The following is a 20854-nucleotide window of genomic DNA, read 5'->3' on the forward strand; positions in this document are numbered from 1 at the left end:
CTTATCTGTAGAAAATAAAGATGATATGATACATTGTTTGTTACCAACTCTTTGCAGACCAAGTGTAGAGCTTTTTGAAAAAACAAATTATTGGGTCATGATTTAGGGGTTTTAGTGTTTTCTGGTTGAGTGTTTGGTTCTAAGTTCTAAGTTACTTGATGTGGCTGCTCCCCCCTAGTTGAATGCACACTCTGATTTGGTAAATCCCAAGGCAGCCCTCGGCTCTCCTGTGTGGAGTTTGCTGCGAATGTTATTCTTCCAAAATCCTTATTGGGGGAGCCTTTAGTTTCTTCCATGTTTGGGTCCAGAAGTTGTGCTGTGTAGATTTTCCAAGAGAGTCTTCAGAGCTTGTTTACTGTTGTCTGGGCAGGTCTGCTTCCTGGAGGGCGTTCTTAGGAGTTTCTGCAAGGGCTTTCTGACCCTGCCGTGAGGACTGGGGTAAGCCTTGTGGAGGGTTGTTTCAGCAGAATGACTAGAGCTGATTTGGGGATTATTCTGTTGTGATCTGTGAATCATGCCGGCCCCACATTTCGTTATAGCAGCAGATTCCACTGTGATTTTAACCACTTTTTCATAACAGAGCCTTGCTTTTGGCTGTTGTCTGCATGATTCACACGTGTGCGTGTATCTGTAATCGGGCCTCATTCGCTGTGGGCCTTTCTGCATTTTACCCTTTACCTGCCTCTAGGGTCCTATGGAGTGGGGGAGTGGGTAAGTGTTGTTGTAAAAACATTTGAAAGGCTTACATAGGACTTTCATTTGTTTCCTTATCTCCCTTCTGGATTTTGCATTAAAAAAAATTTTTTTTTTTAATGTTTATTTATTTTTGAGAGAGACAGAGACAGAATGCGAGTAGGTTGGGGGAGAGAGAGAGGGAGACACAGAATCTGAAGCAGGCTCCAGGCTCCGAGCTCTCAGCACAGAGCCTGATGCAGGGCTCTAACTCACGAGCTGTGAGATCATGACCTGAGCTGAAGTCGGACGCTCAACCGACTGAGCCACCCAGGTGCCCCTGGATTTTGCATTTTAAACCATAGTGAAGAATTTTGGATATACCAAACTATATTATGGATTTCATCAAAATAACTCCTATAGGCATATGATGCTTGGTATGTATAAGTGTTAATGTATGAATGTAAATATATCAATATGTTTATATTGTATGATTGTTTTTCTTGGGGTTTGGTTGATTAAAAACACTTTGTAAGTTTCATCCTCTAGATGCTCAGGTTTGAAATTTTTGACTTTGGACTAAATCAGTTTTCCTTACAACTTATTTTTTAATGTTCCATGAGGTAAGTGATAAAAAGATATCTTGGAAGAATTTTTAAAGAATTAATTGGAAATTGTTTTCTCTTGACAGATTTGGAAACACTTAGAATTCAATTAGTATATAATCATATATATACTTGTATATATTTGTATGTAGATATATAATATATATTATATTATAAAATATAAATAGAATTATATTTACTATTTAAATTCTCCTATAGTAAAAAGAAATTTCTAGATATTTTTGGTAGCTTTATAAACGGTCTATTATTTTTTTCCTCTAGTTTAGAAATGAATAGTTTTGAGTCTTTGAGAGTGCCATGCTATAAAATTATGTGTGTTCCACCAAAGTAATTGGAAAAGGAATGAATGTCTAGTTACAAAGGCATCACTGGCTTAATATATCATTGGGGGTCTATAACTTTGAGTTGTCTTAGCAGTAAAAAATCTTATGAAAAAGTGTCTTGAAAACCAGTCATATTACAGCAGGTTGTGTTGGTTGAGTGTGGATATATAGTGAACTGCTGAACCAGGATGCAGACGTGACTGATTCTTGAGTCTAGCTTTTATTTTTACTGAGGTGTGTGTAAGATTTAAACATGCTCTCTCCTTTGACAAGTCTTTCCTTGTTGCAACAGATTCTGTAACTTGCTTGTTGGTTGCTGATGCAGCATTTCAGAAATAGATCAGTGTGGCCCCAGGCAAAAGCTTTGTCTTTTCTCCTTGGATCCCGGCAGAGTGACTTGCCTGGTTGGGAGGGATCCCTCTAAAGCATTTTCCCAGGTTTATTTTGAAGGGAAGGCAAGGGAGCAGAAAGTATTTCTTAGGGAAGCTTAACAGGGCAGAAAAGTTACATGGAGAACAAGAAGTGTAAGGATTTATTTTATTTTATTAAAAAAAATTTTTTTAACGGTTATTCATTTTTGAGAGATGGAGAGAGACAGAGTGGGAGGGGCAGGGGCAGGCAGGGAGGGAGACACAGAATCTTAAGCAGGCTCCAGGCTCTGAGCTGTCAGTCAGCACAGAGCCTGATGTGGGGCTTGAACCCACGGACCGTGAGATCATGACCTGGGCTGAAGTTGGTGCCTAACTGACTGAGCCACCCAGGCACCCCCAGGATTTAGTTTAGTTTAGAGTATGGAAATAGGGTAGGGAGATGAGTTTAGCTATGGTGTGCTGCGATTTTACTGATTTAAATACACTAGGGTTTTGTTTTTTTTTTTTTTTTTAAATGTTTATTTTTGAAAGAGCAAGAGAGAGACAGAGTTTGAGTAGGGGAAGGGCAGAGAGAGGGGGAAACAGAATCCAAAGCAGGCTCCAGGCTCCAAGCTGTCAGCACAGAGCCTGATGTGGGGCTCAAACTGACGAACTGTGAGATGGTGACCTGAGCTGCAGTTGGACGCTTAACCAACTGAGCCGCAGTTGGATGCTTAACCAACTGAGCCATCCAGGCGCCCCCAACACTAATCTTTTTTTAACGTTTATTTTTATTTATTTTTGAGAGAGAAAGAGAGTAAGCTGATGAGGGGCAGATAGGGAGACAGAATTCCAAGCAAGCTCCACGCTGTCAGCACAGAGCCCCATGTGGGGCTTGAACTCACAAACGGAGATCATGACCTGAGGTGAAATCAGAGTTAGATGCTTAACTGACTGAGCCACCTAGGTGCCCCAGCACTTACTTCTTTAACTTGGGGTTTTTTTATACGTAGTTTTAAGGTACGTATAAAAGGTACTGAGGATTAATATGGGTATTGAACACTTTGAATAAGCTTTTGGGTAATCAGATCATAGTAAGTCATTCTATAATTTTGTATAAGATGCTATTCCAAACTGTAGAAAGACTTACTATGATCCGGTTACACAAAGCTTGTTGGTCACTGCCTCTTGTTATAAAGTGGCTTTATGCTCTTCATTGATTTGTCTGCAGTATGGGTATGAGTGGAAGAGGAAAGGCCATGTACTAGCTGAATGACCTTCAGCAAATCACTAAAGGATCCTATGTGGGCTCAGGCAATGTTTGTAGAATTTGAATGAAGAGATTGCCTTATTTCTATTCTGTAGAACTTTGGTATTGTTTGTTTATTTTTGTTTTTGTTTTTTTATTAAAAAATGTTTATTTATTTTTGAGAGAGAGAGAGAGAGAGAGAGAGAAAGAGAGAGAGCGCGCGCGCGCGTGCAAGCAGGGGAGGGGCAGAGAGAGAGGGAGACACAGAATCTGAAGCAGGCTCCAGGCTCTGAGCTGTCAGCACAGAGTCTGATGTGGGGCTCGAGCTCACAGACTGGGTGATCATGACCTGAGCTAAAGTTGGATGCTGAACCAACTTAGCCACCCAAGTGTCCCAGAACTTTGGTATTTTTAAGAAACATGCTGGGAAAGCTGTGCAGCCATTATCTTCATTCTGATATTCAGCCTAAACCATGCACGTTCGGGTCTTTGTCCTTTTGGATCTTGACATTAGAAAAGGAAAAATGGGGGCGCCTGGGTGGCTTAGTTGGTTAAGCGTCCGACTTCGGCTCAGGTCATGATCTCGCGGTCCGTGAGTTCGAGCCCCGCGTTGGGCTCTGTGCTGACGGCTCAGAGCCTGGAGCCTGTTTCGGATTCTGTGTCTCCTTCTCTCTCTGACCCTCCCCCGTTCATGCTCTGTCTCTCTCTCTCTCAAAAATAAATAAACGTTAAAAAAAAAAAAAAGGAAAAATGAATTTTCTACTTTAGAGTTATTACTGATATAGATTTTTTTACTGATAACAGAATGCTAGAGCCAGAAAAGAAATGAAAAATAGGTAAAATAAAAGCCTATAACTTTCTATTTAGTTTGAACTTGAGGCGAGGTAGGCTGTGGGTTTTAACTGAAAGAAAAGAGTAGGTCCAGGAGAGTAAACAATAGATTGAGGGAATGTTAAAAGCCTGAGTTGTTAAATATAGTTGGAGAGCCCTCTCTCTCTTTTTTTTAAATGTAAAACTTCCTTGTTTATTTGTATAGAGTGGTTTGTCTGAGTAAAAGCATGTGTTTAAACCCTACTTTAAGCATAAAAACATGTTTAATTGAATGTAATCGCCATGTACTGGATTTGCTACTCACTTTGGAGCAGTCTCAGCTACTAAAATAACATAAGGGAGGATAAACTAAATCAAGAGGTTAAGACAGATGTGCTTAAGTGAGCTTATTTGTAGCTCCTATACTAATTAAAACAAGTTGACAAAATAGTTCTGTAGTGACTTCCCTTTATGTATAGGACTTAGTGTGTTTTTTTATGTAGTAGAGGAACAGATCTCAAAATACTTGAGACAAAGAAAGTAAATTAATAAAGCTTCTTAGTTTTCACTTAAAAATATACTTACCAGTTAATCAAGAAATGACACGCAAACCTTCCGTGAATTCGAGGTGTGGTACTGGGTAGCGGTGGGCTCCGGTTAGCCTACTACTCAGTCTTTGTCCACTTGTTTTCCTCTGACCTGCTTCCTGCACTGCGGCCACAGGGGGAGACCCTGGCTGAAGCCGAGGCTTTGCTTTCTGGCCTGGTGGGTGATCAGGTGGGAAGGCCAGACTAGGGCCTAACTGTGGAGCTCTTTGATCTGAAGACGTGCTGTTCAGTGTTGGAGTTGCTGAGTATCCTGAGTGTGTGGATGATGTAACCACAGTGTAATTTTCAGAAGGCTGACTTCAAAGTGCTAGTCAAGCATTTTTGCTTGTGTGACCCCTAAAAGAATTGAAGAACCCAGAGTTCCTCTTGCACATGTAATGTTGTTGCACCCAGTTGTTTAAAGGTTTAACTAGATGCAGAGGATACCATTTCCAGTGTATCGTAAACGTCACTTAAATGTATTTAAAGAGAATCCCAATGTCATAGTAACTTGATAACCATTTGTCAGCCATTTAAAAAATAATAAAAATTGTACATTTTTTCTTTATTTCTGTTCATTTCTTACCCAGAATTTGATTCTAAGACCAAGTATTTTCCTGGTTGAAAGTCTCTCGTTGATTATTCTGTCGTAGTTTTCTATAATAGAATATACATACAAACAAGTTTATATTAAGCACTGTTGGAATGGCAGAATAAGGACATCTAGAAACCTACTTCTCTGTAAAAGCAGTGAGAACAAAGGCAAAAATGATTAAAATCAACCTTTTCAGAACTCTGGAAATTAGCCATAGGCTTGCAGTAATCCCAGGAGTGTGCATTCAAGGAAAATGTTGTCTTTTAACTCACTCTGTTCCCACTCCGTCTCCCTGGCTCTGTGGTAGCTTTAAACAAGTAGCATAGGATCACTGGATGGGAAAGACAGGTTTGGAGTCCCCAAAAGCCCTAGAGCCAGAGATTTGCCACTGTGTGACTCCTCCGGAAGCTCCCTGGTAAAGCCTCATTCCCAGGGCTTGTCTGTATTTGGCTGGGCTCAGAGGTTACTCCGTGGTAAAGCCCTCTTCTTCGGTTTTTCTGTTGAAAACAATCAGCAGCCATTGTTTAACATCACAACTGCCTGTGGCGGTGGTGTCCACTGGGGCAAAGAAGAAGCTGGCCAAAAAAACTTAAGAAAATCTTGGGAATGAGATGTCCATAGGGGGCTTATGAAAAGCTCTGCTGTATCTCTGGAGCTCTAGAAGACGATGCCCATGGGCAGGACTGCACACATGCCCAGGAAACGCTTGAAACCCTGTTCTCACCTCGGGCCTTGAGGCTCTGCACCAGCAGAAAGTAGAGGCTTAAAACAGTTGTAAACCACTGAAGCATGGAAGACATGTGCCAGCACACGCACAGAGCCCTTTGCTGAAGGGTGGGAGACTTGTTCAAGGCATTTAGGGAAGTCTCTCTCCAGTGTTTAGCTCCGTTATCACTAAACAACTGAGCAGAGACCTCAGTGGCTGCACATGACAAGATACAGACTTCATCGAATTAGTCCAAGAAAAGCACTAAACAAACAAACAGCAATAGTAACAACAGCAGCGACAGCATGTCTTGTGAGGAGAGGGAATCTGATTTTCAGAATTGCCACCATACAGTTTTAAAGTGTTCAGTTTTCAACAAAAAAAGTGTCAGACAGGGGCGCCTGGGTGGCTCAGTTGGTTAAGCGTCTGACTCTGGGTCTCGGCTCAAGTCATGATCTCACGGTTTGTGAGCCCCTGCACTGACTCCACGGAGCCTGCTTGGGACTCTCTCTCTCCCTTTCTCTCTGCCCCTCCCCTACTCTCATGAGGTCTCCCTCTATCTCTCAAAATAAATAAAGAAACTTAAAAAAATAAGGTAGTCGGAAATATTAAAGAATGGCTTATGATCTTATTCACCCCTTGCATCCCCTATGTTCAACTCTGCACTGGCCACATAATAGGTGTCCAAAAACATTTGAATTGACTTGGATTGATTAGCAGGTAGTTGTAAGTAGCTGATTTTAGAGACCCTATGTATTTTCTTTCTTCTTTTTTTAATGTTTATTCTTGAGAGAGAGAGAGAGAGAGAGAGAGAGAGAGAGAGAGTATGTGTGTGCAGGGGAGGGACAGAGAGAGAGGGAGACACAGAATCCGAAGCAGGCTCCAGGCTCTGAGCTGTCAGCACAGAGCCCGACACGGGGCTTGAACTCACAAACCACGAGACCATGACCTGAACCAAAGTCAGACGCTTAACCAACTGAGCCACCCAGGCACCCCAGTGTATTTTCTTTCTTCTGTAGTAAGTGTTTAACCCTAAGACAAACCCTGGTGTTTTTATTACATCTCCTAGAACATGATCCTTATTAAATGACATTTTTAAAAGCCATCCATTTGTCCAAATGTGTGTTGATTACTATCTTGGAAAATTTGAAGGCTCTTTAGGCAATTATATATAGTAAATCCGCTAAAAAAAAAACTGACTTATTTGGAGACCAGATCACTTTGAAATATTTCCTATGTGAAGTTTATCTTTATAGTTTGAATTTTTAAAGCATTTTGAGAATATAACTATTATACTTTTATTTTGCAGATGTCCAGATCTCTAGTGACCTACAGTCAAGTTGTCACATGTTATTTGACTTTTTTTTTCTCTTTCATTCATTCATTCATTCATTCATCCATTCATTCTTTTATTTTAGAGAGAGAGAGCATGAGCTGGGGAGAGGGAGAGAGAGAGAATTTTGAGCAGGCTCCATGCTCAGGGCAGAGCTTGACTCAGGGCTCCATCCTGTGACCCCGGGATCATTCCCAAATCAAGAGTTGGATGCTCAACTGCCTGAGCCACCCGGGCTCCTTGACTTCTTTGTTTAATGATTCTGAGGATTTTGGTGTGTCAGACCTAGTGAATTGAGTTAAGACTACTTATCAGCACATGGTGATTTAAAAATCTGGCCTCGAATCCATAATATTGGCTGATGACAGACTTTTACAATTTTCATGATCAGTTGTGATGGTGGAAGAAATTCAGGGTTGTCGTGAACTTATTGATTCATTCCAGGAGTACAAAAAAGGAAACTGGAAATACTGATATCATCACCTCTATGCATACAGTGTTATCAATATTTCCTGTTTCCAGATCTCATTTTGCATATTTTTCATCATCTTTGACTCCAGTGTCTGAAAAAAGATGAAGTAGACCTGTAGACTGGCAAGCCTCAAAATCCTGTGTCACTGCAAGGAGAAGTTGCTGCCCGAATTTGCACTGGTGCCAGGCAGGGAGGCGAGGGCTGATTAGGATCTTTGAGAATGTGGTCAGAGTTCCAAATGATGATGACAGGTTCCTGCAGCAGCTGATGCTGAGCTGGCCAACATTCAAAGAGTGACGCGTGAAAGGGGAACCCAGAGAGTAAGCAGTTGTTTACTGGCATTCGTAAACAAGGCCCCAAATGACCGGGGCTTACAATGATCATGAAGTTAAAACTGAATTGTTAAAGGACTTGGTTAGCCAAACCATAATTCTCTTTTGAGGACTAGTTTGGGTTTATAGTAAGTTGAAGGCCCTTGTCTTTTCTAGTTTTTGTTTCACGATTTTCTTTTTGTGAGTATATATGAACACCACAAATCTCCAATGGAAGAACATTTTGGGGTTTTCACTAGAGCAAGTAAAAGTAAAGTGCAAGGTTTTTTTTTTCCCCCCCACTGGAAATCATAGTCCATGTAGACAGGTACATGTGTATAAAATTACACAGATAAGGTTATATCCAGTTATTCGTAGAAAAACTCATGTACATATATGAATGTGTGCACCTGCTTTCTTTCTTCCTGTCTGTCTGTCTTTTGTAGGCTCCATGCCCGATGAGGGGTTTGAACTCACGACCCTGAGATTGAGAGTCGTATGCTCTACCGGCTAAACCAGCCAGGCAACCCGCACCTTATTTTAATTGACATCTGTTATAAACTTATTTTTTCTTTTAATTCTTGTATATTAGAGTGCATGTATCTATGGTTAGCTTACCAATGAATATGACTTTTTCTTATTAAAACAAGTTGCCATTATAATTGCTAATGCCATTAATGGAGACCAGATAACCTCAATAATGTATTATTCTCCCCATAAAGTTGTTACATTGACACTTTTTTTTTAAACATTGATGCTTCTTTTTAAATTTACTTTATTTTTTTTAATGTTTATTTTTGAGAGAGAGACAGAGCGTGAGCAGGGGAGGGGCAGAGAAAGAGGGAGACACAGAATCCAAAGCAGGCTCAGCAGTCAGCACAGAGCCCAACACAGGGCTCGAACTCACAGACTGTGAGATCATGACCTGAGCTGAAGTCAGACGCTTAACTGACTGAGCCACCCAGGTGGCCAACCTTGATGTTTCTTTTCTTTTTTTTTTTTATTAGAAAAAAAAAAAAATTTTATTTTTATTTTTTTTTTATTTAAAAAAAAATTTTTTTTAACGTTTATTTATTTTTGAGACAGAGAGAGACAGAGCATGAATGGGGGAGGGTCAGAGAGAGAGGGAGACACAGAATCTGAAACAGGCTCCAGGCTCTGAGCTGTCAGCACAAAGTCCGACGCGGGGCTCGAACTCACGGACCGCAAGATCATGACCTGAGCCGAAGTCGGACGCCCAACCAACTGAGCCACCCAGGCACCCCCAAAAAAATTTTTTTTAATGTTTATCTTTTTTATTTTTGAGACAGAGACAGAGCATGAGCAGGGGAGAGGCAGAGAGAGAGAGACACACAGAATCGGAAGCAGACTTCAGGCTCTGAGCTGTCAGCACAGAGCCCCATGCGGGCTCGTCAACTGCAAGATCATGACCTAAGCCAAAATCAGATGCTCAATTGACTGAGCCACCCAGGTGCCCCCATTGATGTTTCTTAAGTAGCCATCCCAAGAGGATGGGATTGGAATTGGCTGGACTCCTCTAGTTGTCAGTGGTGATGTGTTTCAGGACTAGGTTCAGATTATGTGGCCACATCTTTATCACTTGTCATTTCTCAGTTCATTGCACTTTTTCTGCCTCTCCCCATAGATCTAGTTTCCGAGGTAAATTTGGGACTCTCCTTTTCATATTTGCAGGACATGAATTCCCGGGTTTGATAGGTGAGGGAGGAGAAGGGGTGCAGAGGACGTAAAGACAATGCTCTTGAGAAGAGCCAAGTGGAGACAAGAGTGGGCCCACAGGATGCCAGTGCCCAAGAAGTCTAGCTTTTGTGGTTAGAGCCAAGGAGGGGACCCCTTGACGGAGCTGTCCGAGCCCATTTCACCACTGTCTCAGTTTCACCAGTGAGGCTGGGAGCAAGTGGGTGGAGGTGGGGGGAGGGACATACGTGGACCAGGTGGACCGAGGCCTGGGTTGGCCGGCAGAGTAGAGTGACGGGAGCAGCCCTGGCTGTGTCTGAGAGAAGAGAAATGATGAAATGGGAATGGGTGGAGGCTTGAGTATGGATAGCAGGGTCTGAAGCTCCGGGAGCTGACCCAAGGGAAAGTAGAGAAGATGTGTGCAGTGGATGAGGTGAGTGGTTCAAGGACAGAGAGCGCTTGTGCTTGTCCACAGGGTGCTTCTCTGAGGAGTGGAGTCCAGGGCATGGCAGAGAGGATGGCCCTCCTGAAATGTGCTATGTTTTATGGGACCCATGGGGTCAGTGGGGCACTCAGGCCTCCCCTCTCCCTTTGCACCCTTCTCCGGTTGACCTTGGCAGGTAAGGTGGGAAAGGGGCGCCGTGGCACCTGTCAGGTACAGATTTTAATATATGTTAGGCAAAACTGATTGGAAAGTTAGGAAACAGGTGGTGAATGGGTTTATTCTTTTTGATCACTTATATTCTTCCTAAAATAAGGTGGTTTTCAAAAATACATGTAATGCTAGAAGGTAAGTAATAAATGAGAATATTAGTACCAGGGACGATACTATTAGGAAAAATAACCAATGTCCTGAGTCATTATAAGAGGTAGATCACAAATTTGGCTTCCATATTTTTTGCACACAGAAGGAGGAAGCGAACAGAAGCAGTGCTGTACTCCACAGCGTCCGTCAGATTAAAGAACAAAAACGGTCACTTAGCCACTTCTAAACCACTATAAAATACTGAGCAATGGCCATGACAATTATCCTTTTATAAATAACAACAAAAAAAAATTTACTAGGCTTGCTCACATCATTAGAAGCAGTCTGTCCAGAGAAGGAAACAGTGTGGGCTAGGTAACCAACTCTGTGATACCTGGCTTCACTGAGGGATAGCTTTTATCTAGTATAGGAGTCTCGTACCCAGACGCCTCCAGAGTCTTGGCACGAAGAAGTAGGGCTGGAGTGCAGTCCTGGAAGACCTGGAGAGTAGGAGATGCACCTAAAGGCATTTGGGCTCATATTCTGTAACAAACAATCCTGTACTGGTTTAAGAAGTCACACTGCAGGCCAAAACACACCACAGGAACTCTGATCTAGAGGAACGTGAGGACATCATCCAAGAAAACTTTCTTAAAAATTGTTTCTCTCAGCTGAGCTTTTGGAAGATACCGAGCAGCAGTGAGTTGTGGGTCGTATTCTCTGACGGGTACCTGGTCTGCAGATGACCCATGTTGCCAGTTAATCATGCAGCTATATTGTTTTGGACTTGGTGGACAGATGAGGAAGGAGGTAAAGCCATTTGTCTTTTTAGCTGAGGCCACTGGGAATTGTAGGGGAGGACAACTTTTCCCTTCTTCCCTTCCGGATTCTTTGGCTGACCTAATAATTAAATTGACATAAGACGGATTAACAGGAGAAAAACAAATTTAATTATATATTTATGAGAGCCACACGAAGACATGAGAGGCTTTCCGACAGGCAATTGAAGTTTATATGCCACTATGAATTAAAAGAGAGTAGATATAGGAGTCAGGGACTTCAGAGGGGAGGAAGACAATTTACAGGAAGATGGGAAGAGCAGATGTTTGGTAAACAAGTGTTTGCCCTGCAGAGAGATCTTTGTTATGTGTGTGGCGGGGGTGGGGGGGGGTGGGGGGGGGTGGGGGGGGGTGGGGTGGTAGTCATCTTTGGTAATACCTCTCCTCCTGGTACTGGCTCCCTGTCTAAATTTTTAAGGCGGGGGGGGGAGGTAAAAAGCTCTTCTTGAGTCTGTTTTGCCTTGATTATCTTAAGCTCTGGGGTGGCCTGCCTTGAACCACATCAGAATCTAGAGGTAAGGGGAAAGGGCCAATTCCACTGTGGCCTTTGGTCTCCAGGCACCATTTTGGGCCCACCAAGAGAGAAGAGATAGGCCATCATTTTGGGGATGCCATGCTGTAACTTAGGTGGTAAATGGGTATCACATATAAAAAAATTTAGGAGTTTTGATTATGGCCACATTTTGAATATTTGTGCTGGCAAAGGAGAGCACATTGACCAAGATAATCAAGTTCTGTGGTGTTTCAGAAGAGCAAGGAAAATTCTTAAAATTGGAATAAAGTACTGAAGGATGACAGGAGGTCTTTTCTGGGGTCTTTAGAAATGGGATTGTTTAAAAGCAATCTTCTGAGTGGGAGAAGATATATGCAAATGATATATCTAATAAAGGGTTAATATCCAAAATATATAAAGAACTTACACAAGTTAACACCAAAAAACCAAACAATCCGATTAAAAAATGCACAGAGGACCTGAATAGACATTTTTTTCCAAAGAAGACCTACAGATTGCCAACAGACACATGAAAAGATGCTCAACATCACCAATCATCATGGAGATGCAAACCAAAACCGCAATAAAATGAGAATATCACTGCATGCTTGTCAGAATGGCTAGAATCAGGAAAGCAAGAAATACACGTGTTGGCAAGGATGTGGAAAACTGTTGGTGCGAATGTAAATTGGTACAACCACTGTGCAAAACAGTATGGAGGTTCCTCAGAAAATTAAAAATAGAAATACCATATGGTTCATTATTTCCACTATTGGGTATTTACCAAAGGAAATGAAAACACTAGTTGAAAAAGATAACCTGCACCCCTATGTTCATTGAAGCATTATTTATAAAGAGCCAACTTGTGAAAGCAACCGAAGTGTCCATAGAGGAATGGATAAAGAAGATGTGGCATATGCAATATGCATGCATATATACATACAGTGGAATAGTAGTCATAAGAAAAGGTAAGATCTTCCCATTTGCAACAACATGGATGGACCTATAGGGTATTATGCTAAGTAAAATATGTCCGAGAAAGATAAATGCCATATGATTTCACTTATATGTGGAATCTAAAAAACGAATGACTAAATGAATCTAAAGACCAAATAGACTTAAATACCCAGAATAGACTGGCTGCCAGAAGGGAGGTGGGTGAAGGAATGGGTATAATTGGTGAAGGGGATTAAGAGGTACAAACTTCCAGTTATAAATAAGTCATGGAAATGGAAAGTATAGCATAGTCAATAATATTGTAATAACTTTGTATGGTGACAGGTGGTTACTATACTTACCATGGTGGTGAGCATTGAGAGTTGTATACAATTGTGGAATCCCTGTGTTTTGCACTTGAAACATAAAAACATTGCACGTAAATTACACCTCAATAATAAAAGAAATGGGATAGTTTAACACTTGGGCAGTCTCTCTGCAGTTACATACAGATACGCTCCTGCATGTACATACATACTTAACCTGGAGTTGTGTTCCCATTTTATGATCCTGTGATTTGGTTCCAAGAGCTCGTGAACCTGTCTTTTCCTCCAGGGTGAGTGCAGGCAGTACATGTAATGCTGTGTACTTCTCTGTGGTCCAGCTCCCTCTGTGATCCAAGCAAAAAGGCAGCCTGCTCATTTATTTCCTAGTGCAGTGTGATCCCATTATATGCAAATTAAATTATGCAAATTCCAACTAATGACAAATAATATTAATAAAAGATTCACATGATGTGCAAAATTTCAGTGGATCCACTCCCCCAAATTATGTACCAAGCTATGTCATTTTCAAGCTGGCAGTTCAACTGAATTATACAAATGCTTTGGGGTGCCTGGGTGGGTCAGTTAAACTTCCCACTCTTGGTTTTTGGCTCAGGTCGTGATCTCACAGTTTTAGAGTTCAAGCTCCACATTGGGCTCTGCGCTGTCAGATTGGAATTCTCTCTCTTTGTCTTTGCCCCTCTTGCATGTGTGCTCTCTCTCTCTCAAAATAAATGAACTTAAAAATAGTTGCTGTTATAAAAAAATAAAAAAAATGCTTTGATACCCAGTGGCATCACCTTTTCTTACAAACAGAAATACCTACTAACCCTTGGCAATATTATGTAAACTTTTTTTGTTTCTTTTTTTAATGTGGACTCTTTGTTTATAGAACTGTTTTCGGGTATCTGGCTGGCTCAGTTGGTAGAGCATGTGCCTCTTGGTCTCAGGATTGTGAGTTTAAGCCCCACATTGGGCATGGAGCCTACTTAAATAAACTTCTTGAAGGATTTTAATGATATTTATTATTTTAATGATATTTATATATACTTATATATTTCATGATATATAATGATATTATATTACATTTTAAAGTGATTATCATACTTCAAGTCTATCTTTGAAAATATCCCGGTGTGCTAATATTGTGCTGAAAAACACCCTGAAAATTGGTAACTTTTGAACAGAAATGTGATAAAACATAGTATGATAGGCCATGTCAATTTATGAGATACAGCTGAGAAATCATTAGAGATAATGCTGATATTAAAAAGCAACAGTAAAGAAAAATAGAACACAATGACTACAGATTTATGTGTTCTGAGGATGCATTCCCCACAACCTTTCCCTTAGTTATGGGAGTTCTTCAGGGACACATCCCATGAATCAAATGTAGCCATGCTTTATGAATCCCTGATACAAGTAAGTATCAGACAAGATACTTACTTGTCTGACTGGGAGTAGAACACCTTTAAAGGGTTAGAAGAAGGAAATTTTGCATCTGTTTCTTCAAGACTTGCCAGTAAACATTTAGTGAATTATTTTATGCGTGCCACCCTGCTTTGTTGTGGGGAAGAAGTGCATTTCTTGCCCTTATTTATGTGAAGGAGAAAGGAGGATGGTCTCTTTCTGGTTGTAGCTTTGCGCTAAGTGCTTTCAAAGTCCTTTGGTTTTTACGTCACATAATGTAAAGTGATAGGGCTTCTAATAATTTCTTAAATTTAAATGTTGGTTAATAAGTACTGGGCACCGTGTGAACTGCTTTAATAACTCACTTAATCCTCATGGCACCCCTTTGAGATAGGTACTGTTATTTGTGCCATTCTACAGGGAAGAAGGCAGGAGCCCAGGGAGGTGACGTGATTTGCCAAATATCTTAAAACTATTAAATTGCAGAGCTGAGAAGTCAGATCCAGGCTGGCTGTCTCCAGAGTCGCTGTCCTCATTGACCAATCTCTGTGGCCTCTCAGGAAGCTGGAGATGAGGATCCTCGCTTCAGAAACTTCATACGCTGAGGGGAATTAGCTCCAAAAACAAGGGGATGTGTTCCCCTGAAGAGGAATTATTGTATGGAAAAGATACGTGTAGTAAAATAGTGGTTCAGAAACCCTGCGGTTTGTATTTGGTAACTGCATACTGAAAGAGGGTAGAATAGATTATGGGAAGTTTGTAGAAGTGAGGGTGAGGGCCAGGCTGTACCTTGAAATTGGAGTCCCGGGATGAGTCTGGGAAGCCTGTTGAGAACAGTGAGCCCCAAGGGTTCACCCCTCACCCCTTCCCCGTCCTTCAGCTCTTCTGTCACCACAGAGTACTAAATCTGGTTGGGCCGTGCTTTCCTTCACCAAGACGTTTATTAAACAGTATGATTTTCATAGTAGTGGGCTTACACGGATGCATGTGACCAAGTCCCTACCTTAGATTTTGCCTGGAGAGCCTTGTGTGACTTCAGAAGACCCTCCTCACTAACCCGCTGCCCTGCTGAACCCCCCACCTGTTTGTGATGCTTGCAACTATTTTAAGAGGGATGAAACATTTAATTTTACAGTTGAAAAGCTGACAATGGCAATGTCTGTCTGGTTTATGGGGCTCCAGTTAGTGTGGATGGGTGTGTCGAGGGGTTTGGGTTTGTTGGGCAGCCAGCGTAGATGACTACCGTCAGATCCTTCTCTTTTAATAGGTGTGGGAGCACAGAGATCTGCCTCGGGTGGGGGGTGGGAGACGGGATACCAGATGAGAAGGCTGGGAAGAGTGACAGACTTTACCCAAGTGATGTCACCTAGCTAGTTCATTGTCGAGACTTGAAACTACTTGAGATTTTTGCCCAGAATGAGGTGATCCCTGATTATTTTCACTTGGGCAGGGAGAAATTGCAGCTGAGTCCTAAGTATCTGATGATGAAGCGGTAAAAACGCACTGGAGGGTTTATATACATCGTGTAAAAGCAATGTTGACTGCATGAAGGAACAGTGCCCCGTATTCCTTGTCCATCAGACTGTCTCAGCTTTAGACTGATGTCCTGAGGAATGTATGTGGCTTGGGCCCTCACTGAACGGGGGGTGGGGTCCCTTCTTCCCTCTCTCCCATTAAAGATTCAGTTGTATCAGATCAGTCTGTAGTATATTTATACCTTCAACTTTGTGGAACTCCTTTTTTTAAAAAAATTTTAACGTTTATTTATTATTGATAGAGCATGAGCAGGGGAGGGGCAGAGAGAGAGAGAGAGAGGGGGACACAGAATCCGAAGCAGGCTCCAGGCTCAGAGATATCAGCACAGAGCCCGATGTGGGGCTCAAATCCACAAACTGTGAGATCATGACCTGAGCGAAAGTCGGATACTCCACCAACTGAGCCACCCAGGTGCCCCAGGAACTCCAATTCTTAAGAGCTAGGAATTTTGTAAATTTAGAGACCACTTTCAGGAAGCAATCCAGTGCATGTCTATAACACTGTCATTTGTTATGGGTGCGATTTGAACACTGTGCTATTTGTTAGAGTTCTGAAATCTTTCCCTGTCTGTTTTAGTTACCTGTAAAACTCTGGAGATTGAAAAAGAGACATGGCCTCATTTCATTTCCTTATGTTCTGAACCCCTTTTGTGGGTCCAAAACATTAGGTAAGAAAAGTAGGCAATATATTGGAGCAGTTTGCGTTGAGTTGTGGAGCCAGAGGCACAGGTATCCAGTGACGGTGGAGGTAGCAGGAAGAGTTGTGGCAGAACTGCGGAGAGAGCCTCCACATACGTTTTAGCGTGAATGAGGGCAAGTATCTTTGTTCTCTCTTTACAGAGGAGGAAGCAGGAAACTGCCGCACGTCAAACGGCTAGTCACCCAACCCCCTTGCGCATCGTTCCCAGCTGCCTTTCCAGTGTGGACAGTGGGAGGGAGAGGGCAAGTCTGAACGAAGCCTAGAAGGAAATCGTGTCTGCACGCAGACGCCAGCCCTCCGTGGCTTCATCGGAAGGCTGCGTGAGATGTGAGAAGCCTGTCCCAAGTCCTCGCGCAGGACCCGAGTCTCACCCTGGTACTCACCCTGGTCCCCGGAGCCTTGCCGTGGGGCTGGCGGTGTGTAATGTTTGGTCTCAAGCCCTTGTCTTTGTTTTGGAGGCCCAGCCACAAAGGGCCACATCGGAGTGGCTGAGATGTAAACGAGTGCGCCGGCAGGTTGGAGCGGGGGGTCTCTTCGTGGCAGAGCCCCGGAGGGGAGATTGTGGGCGAGCACGGCTGCGGTCGGGGTGGGGCAGTGATGGGCAAGAGGGGAGCTGTCCGGCCTCCTCTGATCCACACACACCTTTCTGCCAGAGCGCTCCGCGCGAGTTGCTGCTTCTCCCAGCTCCAAAGACCCGGTTCGTAGGCAGGGCTCAAAATTGCTTCCGTGATGTATTTGCGGCTTTTCAACAAATATGTAAATAGGACTTTTCTCCTCTTAATCTACCTTCTTTAATGTGGAAATACTTTAAAGAGAAATATCAAGCCAGTCTCGGCATTTAAGATTTAAAACTTTGGATGTTGTGAATGCCAAGGTATAGTTAGGCCATTCTTTGATTTCTTTCGTCCTGGGTTAATATCACTTTGGCTACTGCTATTACGTTTCAGAGGCATTCTCTCCAAAGCTGTTTCTCTGAAGGATAGATAAAAGCAACTGAACTTTGTTTAATTGACTAATTAACATTTTAAAGGACACTAAAGGTCACAGCCCAGGGGACTGCAGTTAATTTTGCCCAGTTTACAGACCATTTTTCTACTTCATCTCAGTGTGCTTCAGTACTAGGCCTTTCTCTCTGTGTAGGATTTCGGCTTGCTCTCTTCCTTCTCTGCTTGTCGGGTTGGGTTTCTTTTGCCAGTGTCATTTTAATGCAGCTTCATTAGCACAGGATGTGTGCAAGGCCTAGGCCTAGTGATGCCAGGAACACAGAGGGAAGAGGCATCCTGTCTGAAGTTATCACCTGGTGGGACCACAGTGGGGACTCAAGTAAGGTTCAGACCAGACTGTGGTCGGGAGGGGGTGGTTCTGGTGAAATCAGTGTCTAGAGGTGGGCCTTGAAGGATGGGAGGAAAGGGAGAAGGTTTTCTATGTGCCAGGCCCTGCTCTGAGTGCCACTCGTGTGTTGGTATATTTTGTCCTTACAACAACCATCTAAAGTACATTCAGTTGTTACCTGCATTCCATACAGGAAATTTTTTTTTTTTAATTTTTTTTAATGTTTATTTATTTTTGAGAGAGACAGAGACAGAATGCAAGTGGGTTAGGGGCAGAGAGAGGGAGACACAGAATCCGAAGCAGGCTCCAGGCTCTGAGCCGTCAGCACAGAGCCCAATGTGGGGCTCGAACCCACAGAGCTGTGAGATCATGACCTGAGCCAAAGTCAGGCGCTCAACCGACTGAGCCACCCAGGCGCCCCCCGTACAGGAAATTAAGACAGAAGTGACTTGTCCGGGAGCACGCAGCTCAGCAGTGGTACTGCTGGGATTCTAGCTCGGGCAGTCTGGTTGAGAGTCCATGCTGTGAATTGCTACACTAGGCCGGGAGGATTTGGACAAATGAAGATTAAGGATTGTGGGCTCCTAGGTGGTAGATGGGGGAACCACAGTGATCAAAGGAATGGAGGTAGACAAGTTGGGTAGGGCCTTTGACCGACGCCCGGAGTTCCACGCCGAAGGGGAAGATTGTAACACACGAGTGCCATAGGCTGTATGGGTGCCATCACCTATGCTGGGCGGGGGTGAGGTCGGGAAGGGCTTTGAGTGACGCAGTTGCAGAGCTCATTGCCTCTCCTACTGTTAAAGCTATCCTGAATTTTTGGCATTCGTTCCCTGAGTAGATATACATGTTTAGGTCCCTACTCTTACTGGCCTCTTCCCATTCTTTTCCCTTTCTTCTACAGTTGTACTTCTGGGAAGAGTTTTCTGGAAGGTCATCTGTACTACTATTTTACCTCACCATCTACTCTTCACCATCCACCTCTGATCTGTCCCCTGTCATCCCACTGGAACTGTTCTTGCTAAGATGTCACTGACTGGCTTACTGACCATTCTGGTGAGGACTTTTCAGTCTTTAAGTTACCCAGTAGTTTCCAACGAGGGGCAGTTTTTTTTCCCTCTGCCCACCCAGGGGATAGCTGGCAGTGTCTGGAGACATTTTGGGGCGTCACAGTTGAGGAGGGTGGTGTTCCTGGCACCTAGCAGAAATGCTGCTAAATGTCTTACAGTGCACAGGACACTGCCCACAACAAAGAAGTACCCAGTCCAAAATGTCAGTAGTGCAGAGGTTGAGAAACAGTGATCTCTGGGGGATTTCCTAGTCCTCTGTTCTTGTAACTTTCCAGCTGCCATGATAGAATTCTCTCCTGACTTGTCTTTCAGTGAATCCTCAGTTCATTCCTTACTAGGCTCTGTGGAGGACTCTTCTCCTGCCTTTTAATGTTGCCTCTCAGGATTCGTTTCCTCTCCTCACATTCCTCTTGGGCTAACTCCTCAGTCCAGGGATTTAACCTCCACCTCTGGGTGTGTAGCTGCACATCTGTATTCGGGCCCCAGGTCACTTGAGCTCTGGGCTTGTCTTTCTCCACCTCGGTGGCACACAGGCTTCCAACTCAGCAGATCCAGAATCAGGCCAGCCCCAAGTTGTCTTTGTCCAAACCTGCCCCTCTTGTGCTCTCTGTCCATCAGAGTTTGCTCATCCCAGCAGCGGGTGCCATCTTACTGTGCTGCTGCTGTAGGTCAGGCTCTCACTCATGTCCCACACTGCCACCAGGGTAAGCTTTCTAGAACAGAACTCTGACTGACCGTTCTCAGCTACAAAAAGATAAAGTCTAAACTAAGCTTGGCATGCAGAACCTTCCTGATCAAGCCCAGCGGTTCCCGACTAGGAGTATTACTGCTTTCCAAAAGGGCCTTTTGAAAATATTAAGGGTGTTGAAGTAACCAGAATCCAGTGGAATTCGTCACCGTAAATCCTATTTACTTGTTAAGAAATAGAGCCTACTCTGTGTCACCAAGTTTTCCCTCCTTTTGGGGGGACCTGATTGGCCTTTTGGATGCCCGTGGGGTATGTGGTTAAATAGGGCAGAAATATCTCGGTGTTCCTGCTTTCTGTCCTGATAGCTTGAGGAGAGTTCCGGTTTTCTCCTTCACGACCTGGCGGTGTAATTCTGTGTAGACCAACAATTAGTTTGACCAGACATTCTCCCCTTAGGTATCAGACCATTCTAGGAGAGAATTGGGGAGAGGTAATTCTGTTTTCTAGCTTTTCTGTGATATTCAGGATAACCTAAAGTTTGTGAAAAAGGGCTTTGCGGGCCCTTTTGGAGCTATCACCTGAACTAGTTGGCTAAGTGGCTTCATCATATGATTTCCTAGTTCATTAGAGTGATTCCTTTTTTAAAAGAACCTTGGAACTGCCTGTCATTACACTCACATCTTAGGAAAACCTTGTACTACACTATACCGTTGTAAGTATTGACATACGGCTAATTGCACTGTGAAGGATTTGGACTTTCTGAAGCTTACTGGTGTGTTTTTCAGCAGATAACAAACATCTGAAAATAAATTCCCTCGGCCCAGCAAAACACCAGAAGAGAGTAGTACATGTTGTCTAATCCTGTCTGGTGTTATTCCAGCGGAGGAAATCTTGACACCAGAAAATTGCACTGTTGGCATGAATGGGCTAAGGTGGGGATGGTAGCTTTGCTCTCTGACCAGGTGCCAGCTGGGATTCCAGCTCCTGCGTGCTGAACCTCTCTCTCTCTCTCTCTCTCTCTCCCCTCCTCTCTCTCTCTCTGTCTCTGTTTCTT

The 20854-nt window shown here is 43.2% G+C and overlaps 1 protein-coding gene across 1 annotated transcript in view; it reads left to right on the forward strand.

The window, feature by feature from the left end:
- HECA (hdc homolog, cell cycle regulator) overlaps window positions 1-20854 on the forward strand; it is a 50531-nt gene that overhangs the window by 15635 nt on the left and 14042 nt on the right. The gene's annotated exons all lie outside the window — the stretch shown is intronic.

Source organism: Panthera leo, chromosome B2, assembly GCF_018350215.1.
Source record: "Panthera leo isolate Ple1 chromosome B2, P.leo_Ple1_pat1.1, whole genome shotgun sequence".
In the NCBI taxonomy this organism is placed as follows: domain Eukaryota; kingdom Metazoa; phylum Chordata; class Mammalia; order Carnivora; family Felidae; genus Panthera; species Panthera leo.